Source organism: Mytilus galloprovincialis, chromosome 10, assembly GCF_965363235.1.
Source record: "Mytilus galloprovincialis chromosome 10, xbMytGall1.hap1.1, whole genome shotgun sequence".
NCBI classification, from domain to species: Eukaryota; Metazoa; Mollusca; class Bivalvia; order Mytilida; family Mytilidae; genus Mytilus; species Mytilus galloprovincialis.
The window spans coordinates 37566173-37576990 of record NC_134847.1 but is presented as its reverse complement, the minus strand read 5'-3'; the positions used below and the strand labels follow the sequence as shown (position 1 = coordinate 37576990).

General features: G+C 32.7%; 1 protein-coding gene across 1 annotated transcript in view; it reads left to right on the top strand.

Moving 5' to 3' along the window:
* Positions 1-9387: 9387 nt before the first annotated feature.
* Positions 9388-10818, top strand: part of LOC143047494 (alpha-mannosidase 2C1-like) — an 86827-nt gene continuing 85396 nt past the window's right edge. The window contains exon 1 of the mRNA XM_076220552.1: positions 9388-9500. The gene's annotated coding sequence lies outside the window, so the exon portion shown is untranslated. The remainder of the gene's footprint in view (positions 9501-10818) is intronic.

The window sequence follows — 10818 nt, the reverse complement described above, 5'->3', positions numbered from 1 at the left end:
ATTTACAAATAAGTCAACATGACCAAAATGGTCAATTGACCCCTTTAGAAGTTATTGACCTTTATAGTCAACTTTTAACCATTTTTCGTAAATCTTAGAAATCTTTTACAAAAATCTTCTCCTCTGAAACTACTGTGCCAAATTAATCCAAACTTGGCCACAGTCATCTTTGGGGTATCTAGTTTAAAAAATGTGTGGCGTGACCCGGCCAAGTAACCAAGATGGCCACCATGGCTAAAAATAGAACATAGGGGTAAAATGCAGTTTTTGGCTTATAACTCAAAAATCAAAGCATTTAGAGCAAATCTGACGGGTTAAAAGTGTTTATCAGGTCAAGATCTATCTGTCCTGAAATTTTCAGATGAATCCGACAACCTGTTGTTGGGTTTCTGCCCCTGAATTGGTATTTTTAAGGAAATTTTGCTGTTTTTGGTTATTATCTTGAATATTATTATAGATAGAGATGAACTGTAAACAGCAATAATGTTCAGCAAAGTAAGATTTACAAATACCTCAATGCAAAGGAAATGGTCAGCTGACCTCTTTAGGAGTTATTTCCCTTTATAGTCAAATTTTAACCATTTTTTCGTAAATCTTAGTAATCTTTTACAAAAATCTTCTCCTCTGAAACTACTGGGCCAAATTAAACCAAACTTGGCCACAATTGTCATGGGGGTATCTAGTTTAAAAAATGTGTGGCGTGACCCGGCCAACCAACCAATATGGCCGCCATGGCTAAAAATAGAATATAGGGGTAAAATGCAGTTTTTGGCTTATAACTCAAAAACCAAAGCACTTAGAGCAAATCTGACATGGGGTAAAATTGTTTATCAGGTCAAGATCTTTCTGCCCTCAAATTTTCAGATGAATCCGACAACCCGTTGTTTGGTTACTGCCCCTGAATTGGTATCTTGAATATTATTATAGATAGAGATAAACTATAAACAGCAATAATGTTCAGCAAAGTTTGATTTACAAATAAGTCAACATGACCAAAATAGTCAATTGACTCCTTAAGGAGTTATTGCCGTTTATAGTTAATTTTTAGCATTTTTCATAAATTTTTGTAAATTTTTAGAAAATATTTTCCACTGTAATTACTGGGCCAAGTTCATTATAGATAAAGATAATTGTAGCAACAAGAATGTTCAGTAAAGTAAGATCTACAAACACATCACCATCACCAAAACACAATTATATCATGAATTTATCTGTGTCAATTGTTTAATATGCACATAGACCAAGGTGAGCGACACAGGCTCTTGAGAGCCTATAGTTTATATTGAACTCTAATACACAAACAAAGACATTGTATCACTTCAACAAAAATCTTATAAACTGAAGAATTAATGAAAACTTAAAACATTGACTGATTTTATCCTTTTTTTTTCTAAATAATTCTGGAATAAAAGGTCAAATAACTCCCAACAAGGCCTTAGAAAATTTCTCAGAATGCAGGATTTTGCATCTCATTTTTCAAAATTTTCTGATCATGAGTTCTAGCTATCATTTTCCATCCTAAGACTTGCAAATTGATATTTGCCGCCTCCACCTCTGCTGTATTTAGGTTAAATAATATACATAGCAAAGACTGCATTCCTTTCCCTGAAATATTTAAAGAGTGAGCAGATGGCTGTGAGATTGCCTTGCTTACTGATACAGGCTGTTGCAGATGCAGCTTTCTAATTTAACGGAATTATATACCCTTGATGGAACAAGGAAAATATGATCACAAGGGGCTCTTTATAGCTTGCTGTTCGGTGTGAGCTTTACTTGGACCTTAAATGGTTTTCTAATACACAACTTGGATAAAAAGGTGTCTCATTGACACTCGCACCACAGCTTCTTGTATCTACATTTGCATGAAAAGAAGATCTATGATTAAAAGCTCGGACAGGAGAACAGAATTTTCCTCTAGAAAAGATTTGAAATAAATCTTTAGAAGAGTGGCTAATGATACCAAAGTAACATTCAAACACGTAAATCAAATAAACTGACTAAGCTATGTTTAAAAAAAAAAAAAAGAAAAAACTAGTTTAGTCCAGGTATCTATGATGAGTTTATCTACATAGAAAACTGAAGACAAAAAAAAGAATAAAATGTGTAGTCTTCAAACAATGTACATGGAAGATGTTTTGACATGCATACGAAAATGAAGAAAAGATTGAATCATAAATTGCTTTGTTATGAAACGCTTGGAATGCAATTGCAAGGTGTTAATTTCATACCAATATAAAATTAGTATGTGTTTTTAAACCTCCCTTCCCTGCTATAGAGATTTGCCAAAAACTTTAGTTTAATGAACTTCATTGGAAATTTGCCAATATAAAAGTATCAATATTCAACAGCATAGTGAATTGCTCAAAAGCAAAAAAAAACAAACATTTTAAGATCATTAGACCACATTCATTCTGTGTCAGAAACCTATGCTGTGTCAACTATTTAATCACAATCCAAATTCAGAGCTGTATCCAGTTTGAATGTTGTGTCCATACTAGCCCCAACCGTTCAGGGTTCGAGCTCTGCGGTCGTTTAAAGCTGCGCCCTGCGGAACATCTGTTTGGCTTATATTTTAAAAACCAAAGCAGTTAGAGCAAATCTGACATGAGGTAAAAGTTCTGTCAGCCCTTAAATTTTCAGATGAATCTAATAACCCATTGTTGGGTTGCTGCCACTAAATTGGTAATTTTAAGGAAATTCTGCAGTTTTTGCTTATTATCTTGAATAGTATTAATGATACAGATAAGCTGTAAACAGCAAATATGTTGAGCAAAGTAATATCTACAAATAAGTTCATATGACCAAATCCTTGGGGTATCTAGAATAAAGTTACTATTTGAACCAAACATAGAAAAGAAGACATTTTTTATGATAAGCAATGAGAGTTATTTGCAACACATTAGTCAAATGTTGATGAAAGCATTTTCAAGTCAACTGCAGTTAAACACCTAACAAACTTCAAAATCTCACACCAAACAACTTTTTCTTTTGCTTTTAAAGAAAGTTTGACAAAAAACTGCATTTTCAAACACTTATTAATAGACATTAAACCAAAAAAACAAACTACGATGAAATTGGACACTTTAACTCTTAAACGAAAGATAAATGCCAAAAAATCAAGGTGAGCGATTCAGGCTCTTGAGAGCCTCTTGTTATATTATACAACCGTAAAAAAAAACATCATTTAATGCTATGATGTCGTTCTCGTTATTTGAAAACAAATTTGGTTAACTTTAGTAAAGTAATCTCTATGAAATTTTACCAGAAGGTTCAATACCACAAAAGCTAGGTTGGGGATAGTTTAGGAATTAGGAAACAAAAAAAAGTATTTTTGTAGTTTTCGGACAATATTATAACTTGAGTGTTAGTATATAAATCACACTGAAATAGCGTCACAAGTTCCATATCACAAATGGAAGGCTGGAAATGAGTATAGGGGTAATTGCCCCAAAACAAGCATTTCATTTTGTGTACGCCCGTTTGCGGGACGTATTATGGCATACCGTTGACCGTCTGTCTGTCATTTTTCGTCCGTCGTCAACAGGTCGGACATTAATTAAAAACGCTTTACCCAATTTACATAAAATGTTGGTGAATTGTATATATCTATTGACAAAAGCTCCCTTTCGTTTTTCATAAATTTTGGATTTTACGTTTCTGAGAAATGTTTTTTTCCCCAGTTTTCGGACAATTTGCAACAAACTTTGGTCAATTGTTTTGATACGACCGCAAAATAAAAATAAATTAAAATTAAAAAAAATTTGATCGTATATTGGTATCACGTTGTCAGTTCGTCCCAATCTAATTAAAAACCGATCTCTCATCGCTCCTGTTTCTGATATGTCGCGTGGGAGATCTAACGAAACCGGCTTTGAGGTCACATGTGAGTGAACTAAAAGTCATGAATTTATAAAGATATGCAAATGAGTTGACGACCTATTAATAAGCCAATCAAAAAAGTTTATGAATTATTATGACTGACGATTTCGTAGTAAATAAAATGAGTTACATCCCTTTGCCTTACGTTAAACTTCCAAGATCGTGGAAGACTCAATTTCATTGGTCGAAAAAGACACACCTACGAGGTCACTCGCATGTGACCTCAAAGCGGGTTTCGTTAGATCTCCCATGCGACATATCAGAAACAGGAGCGATGAGAGATCGGTTTTTAATTAGATTGAGTTCGTCCGAAGACAGATGTTTCCGGATAATAACTTTAGTATAAGTATAAAATAGATATCAATAAAATTTAACATAATGTTTATAACCACAAAAGGAAGGTTGGGATTGATTTTGGGGGTTATGGTCTCAAAGGTTTAGAAATTAGGGGCCCAAATGGGCCCTAAACAAGCATTTATCTAGTTTCAGGACAATAAGTTGTGTATAAGTATTTCAATTGCTCTGAAATTGTACGGTCTACCACAATGTTTAATACCATTAGTAGAAGGTTGGGATTTATTTTAAGGGTTAAGGGGCACACAGTCTAGGAATTAAGGGTCAAAATCACGCATTTTCTAGTTTCAGGACAATAACTTGTGTGTAACTGTATGAATCTCTCTTGACATTGTACCACAAGGTTTCATATAACAAAGGAAGGGCAGAGATTGAGTTTGGGGTTCATTTCCCCGAACATGTAGGAATAAAGGGCCAACAAGGAGCATTTTTTGTCGAGCCTGCAACTTTTGTTGCAGAAAGCTTGACATAGGGATAGTGATCCGGCGGCGGCGGTGGTGTTAGCTAACTTCTTAAAAGCTTTATATTTTAGAAGGTGGAAGACCTGGATGCTTCATACTTTGTATATAGATGCCTCATGTTACGAAGTTTCCGTCAGTCACATGTCCAATGTCCTTGACCTCATTTTCATAGTTCAGTGACCACTTGAAAAAAAAGTTCAGATTTTTTGTAATGTTGAATTCTCTCTTATTATAAGTAATATGATAACTATATTTGATATGTGCGTACCTTGAAAGGTCCTCGTGTCTGTCAGACAGTTTTCACTTGACCTCGACCTCATTTCATGGATCAGTGAACAAGGTTAAGTTTTGGTGGTCAAGTCCATATCTCAGATACTACAAGCAATAGGGCTAGTATATTCGGTGTATGGAAGGACTGTAAGGTGTACATGTCCAACTGGCAGGTGTCATCTGACCTTGACCTCATTTTCATGGTTCAGTGGTTATAGTTAAATTTTTGTGTTTTGGTCTGTTTTTCTCATACTATATGCAATAGGTCTACTATATTTGTTGTATGGAATGATTGTAAGGTGTACCTATCTAGCGGGCAGATGTCATGTGACCTTGACCTCATTTTCATGGTTCAGTGGTCAAAGTTAAGTTTTCGAGTTTTGGTCTTTTTATCTAATACTATATGCCATAGGCCATCTATATTTGGTGTATGGAAATATTTTATGATCTTTATGTCAGTCGCGCAGGTTTTATTTGACCGTGACCTCATTTTCACGGTTCATTGCACAGTGTTAAGTTTTTGTGTTTTGGTCTATTTTTCTTAATTATAAGTAATAGGTCAACTATATATGTTGTATAGAAGCATTGTTAGCTGTACATGTCTGCCTGGCATGGTTCATCTGACCTTGACCTCATTTTCAAGGTTCATTGGTCTTTGTTTAGTTATCTTGGTTAATGTTAAGTTTATGTGACAGTTGTATTAAAGCTTAGCTTTATACTTAGGACTATCAACATAATATCAATGATTAGTATAGAAGGCGAGACATTTCAGCGTGTGCACTCTTGTCTAGTTTACAGACAATAACTTGTGGTTAAGTGTATGGATCTCTCTGAAATTATACTACAAGGTTTCTTACTACAAAGGAAAGGCTGGAATTGAGTATTGGGGTTCTTGCTCCAAGGGGGTTTCAATAAGTTGGTAGCCAAAATGGGGCCCAAATAAGCATTTTTGTAGTTTCCAGTCAATAACTTGTGTTTAAGTGTATAAATCTCTCTGAAATTATAATACAAGTTTTCATACTACAAAGGGATGGTTATGGGGGGTTATGGCTCAAATCATTATAAGCAAATAGGGGCCAAAAAAAAGGGGGAGTAACAAGGGTTTTAAAAGAAGTGTAGGGGAGGTAATCCAATTCCATTTAAAGAATACTGTTATACATACATGTATTTGTTTGATTTCCTCCCTTACACTGCTTGAAAATTTTGTATTAAAAAATGATAATTGTCTTGAGATGATTAGCGGTGATTTGTTTTTAGAAGTTACTATTAATTAATATTAATTTTAACCATGACTGTATAACATTTTATATTTTAATATTTTATGATGTATTTAAATTAATGAGTAGTTATTGCTGCAAACTCCATTAGAAATTTGAATTGAGATTTTTTCTGGAATACGGGAATGGGGAGGTGAAAAAAAATGGGGGGGGGGGGGTACAATTTTTCACATTTCTGAAAATTAAAAAAAAAATTATTCAAATATTTTTTTTAGGGAATTAAAATTCAACAGCATAATGAATTGCTGAAAAGCTAAAACATTTTTTAAAGTTCATCAGACCACATTCATTCTGTGTCAACTATTTAATTACAATCAAAATTCAGAGCTGACCCTGTATCAAGCTTGAATGTTGTGTCCATACTTGCCCCAACTGTTCAGGGTTCGACCTCTGCGGTCGTATAAAGCTGCGCCCTGAGGAGCACCCGGTTATCTATTGACATGAGCTCCCTTTCGATTTTTATAAATTTTAGATTTTTCGTTTCCGAGCTATTAAAAATGTGGATTTTCCAGTTTTCGAACAACTAAAAATGCCTAATTCAGCAGTTCTCATGAACCGTTGGTGAATTGTTTATATCTATTGATGTAAGCCACAGGCACTTGTCCCATAATTTTTTTCCTTATATAGTGTTATATTAGATCATATTAGGGTTTATAGGAATTTTTTCGACAAGTGCCTGTAGTTTTCGAGGCAAATATGCAACACGAACACGTCCTTACATAAAAGGTGCACTCGATTTTTTTCTATTTTTAATGCAATTGTTTAAGACCCATGTTTTGGAATTTTTTCTTGAGTCACATAATGAAAGGGCAGAAACGAAAATTAAGGATTAAATAGACTGATATGTTCTTCGTCCGTGGTAAAAAAAATAAAATCGGAGGTTATGCATTTTTTTTTAGATCCAACTGAATAGACACTCATGTCTTCGACTTGATAACTAATTGTTCTGCTTAATTATGCAATAGATGAATTCATTTTATTTGTTTCTATCAACTTTTATTTTTTTGTTACTATATATACTATCGCCTTCTCTAACAAAGAGCTTCGATTCTTTAGTTCTATTTCAACCGAGTTTCTGCCTACAGGTACAATCCTATCTAGCGCGAATATTGTGTCCTTTTTGGCCCCAACTATTCAGGGTTTGAGCTATGCGGGCATATATGCGCTCAGTGAAGCATTTTATTGGTTTATATCTCTGAAACTTTGGTAATTACTTAAATATTTTTAAAGATAGAGATAAAAGGTAAACAGCAATTATGTTCAGCAAAGTAAGATCAACAAATAAATAAATTTAACCAAAATTGTCAATTGGCTTTTCAAGGAGTTATTGCTCTTTATAGTATTTTTTGTCAAAATTGTGGTAATCTCTTCAACTTCGTACTTTTTTTTTTGGTCTCTTCAATTTTTTTGGATTCGAGCGTCACTGATGAGTTATTTGTAGACGACTGAAACGCGCGTCTGGCATTAATACAAAATTTATCCTGGTATCTGCGATGATTTTTTTTTTACAAAATATGATCTTCTCCACATTAGTATGATGACTCATTAACTTCATTTCAGCAAGCATGTCCGTAGTGGAACAAGAACTGTTGAACTTCAAGAGCTCTCAAGTTCAAATTTTTTGCTGGAGTTCATATCACATGCTTATATGGTTGTCTCAGATTTCACCAATTATTATTTTTGTTTTCGTCGTCATTGGTTACTTTTCCAAAGATCATTGCCTTTGACAAAAGTATTATCACAAAAGTACTGAAATTTGAGGAAACGGAAGTCCCTATAACCAATTAAATGGAAAAATCAAAAGCTCAAACACATCAATCGAATGGACAACAACTTTCATATTCCTGACTTGGTACAGGTATTTTCTTATGTAGATAGAAAAATGGTGTATCAAATCTGGTTTTATAGCTAGCCGAACCTCTCACTTGCATGACAGTCGCATCAAATTCAATTATATTGACAACGATGTGTGAACAAAACAAACAGACACAATAGGTACAAATGTCAAAAATAGGGGTCAATATTGTGTTATTATCTTAATCACTCAAAAACAAAATCAAAATCTTATCAAACATTTACCATGTCATAATATAACGGGATGTATAAGTACAGAGCAACGGCATATGTAACAAACACAAAAAGCAAATAAGAATACAAAAATTATCATAGAACAATAACACATGGCGGGATGTTTATGTACAGAGCCACGTCAAATGAATACCACCCGGCCAAAATTAAACAGACTACTGAAACAGTAAAAGTAATATTCATAAAGAAAAAGAAAAGAATACTATAACACGTTTAGATATTAAGATGACAAACACCGTCAGTATACCCATAATCTATACTTCAAGACCATCGTCATTTGTTTGTGAAGTTAAGTAATATACCATTGATGTTTTAGCAGTTTTTGTGTCTATTATTTTTCATGAATATAGGATCAACACTTCAGTATAATCGTTATTTTATATTTGCTATGTAAATTAGCCTCTTAAACTTTACCCGGTTTATAAATGCATAATATAATACTGTGGAAAAAAAACTTTCAGGCAAACATGCCAACAGTCAAAGCATGCACAAACCGCAAAACATCCGCAGTTCCAGAAATTTTTGATTTACAATTTTCAAATCTTGTAGATTTCTTAATGTTAACATGGTTAAATCTTATGTCTCAAAATCGTACAAACTCCTGAGATTTTTAAATCTGAATCTAAATTTGATACGTTACCGTTTAATTTTTTTTTTTTAATTCAATGGAATACGAGCATACGAGGGTTCTTAATTACTTGATATATAAGACTTGAAAGTCATGAATACTTTTACTATGATAAGTGATTTTTTTTTACCAATATATAGATAAACATGTTTAACATGTTTAACAAACCAAAGTCTTGTTAATGAGTTTTATTCATTTTGAAATTAAAGTAAATCTTTTATTTAAAATTTCTTGTCAGGCGGATGTGTACAGTGTAAATTCGTGTTCTCTCTAATTTTATTATATTTAATCATCATTTATAACTACATTAGCAAGGTAAATTAAATTATTTCAAAAGTAAGCGCATATATTTTTTGTAATGCGGTGAACCTGCAAATAGGGAAAACATCCAATAGAAGAGGAAGTAGATGCATTGTGGTCAATTTAATATAGCACGTTGTTCTAATGTGATGTTTTGTGCTTTTAATTGAGGTTGCATTGCCGTAGACGTTTGTATATTCAATTTTCCAAACAGTAAAGATTTTTCAACAACAGCATGAACAGGTAAGTTTAAAATACGCGAAATACCTTCGTTTTTTAACTCATGTAAACAATTAACCGGAACTGCCCTCGTTTTGAAACATGCATGCTATTTTTACACTTTTAAATGAATAATGGGATGGGCTATGATAAAGATCATTTAAATATTCAAAATATAATTAAATGCTTGTTTTGGTTAAATGTTTATTACACACAAAACTTGCCAGTATAAATAAATATCATCTATATAATGTGGTTGCATGTAAATTAGTGTTTAGAAAGGGAAATAACCCCTGTTAACAATTACAATAACTCAAAGTTAAGCTAGATAAAATGATTTTAATCACGTTTTAAAAAAAATTATATATATGAATATATATATTTATAATTATTAGTTCTAATATTCTCCTGTAATTTAAAAGGATTGTACAGAAAGAAATGATAATTTGAGAAATAACTTTAATAACGCGATTTATACCAAGGCATGTTAATACAGGGAAGAAACAAATTATAATTTCAATCAGAATTTTATTGAATATTCTGCGAAAATCATATAAAGGCTCAGGCAGGTTTCGAAAGGGCGATGGCTCTTGTTTAAATGAAGACAATAGCAATCAAAACCAAGGAGTAAACAAAGACTCACAAAATCAAAGGACATTTACATCAACAGTTATAAATAATAAATAAGAAACAACACGAACTCCACTAAAAACCGGGAGTGAAATCAGGTGCTCCGGAAGGGTAAGCATTTCCTGCACCGTATACGACACCCGTCGTGTTATCTCTTTGTTCAGTTCGGTAATGATAGAAGGTTTTATTATGTTATTATGACTATAAGTAAGAATATCAGATATGATTTCTGACACACTTTTGTCATAATGGCCAATCAGCTCATGATGGCGACCGTAAAATTTCTTGAGTGATTACCTTAATTTGAATGATTCATAGCCCTGTCTTATCAACTTTTGAGAAAGATTCAAGATTCAAGATTCAATAGTTTATTAAAGTCTCACCACATACAACATGATTAAAACAAGATACAATTATAAAATTAATTATACAGTAAACATAGTTAAAACAATTAAATACATGTACGTGCCATTCTTAAAAGAATTATGAGAGACTATTAAAATACAAATAATACTTATTCATTTTATAAAATACTACAAATACAGTAGTTAATGATATAAAATACTGTTTCTCCTTGTTAAAATGTTATTGCAGGTTTTGGCAACAATATTACACAAATATTGGTATTTTTAAACATATATATAAATTTTTCTTCATCAGACAAGTTTAAAAACATATCATTATGACACAATATATCAATAAAAAGAGCATG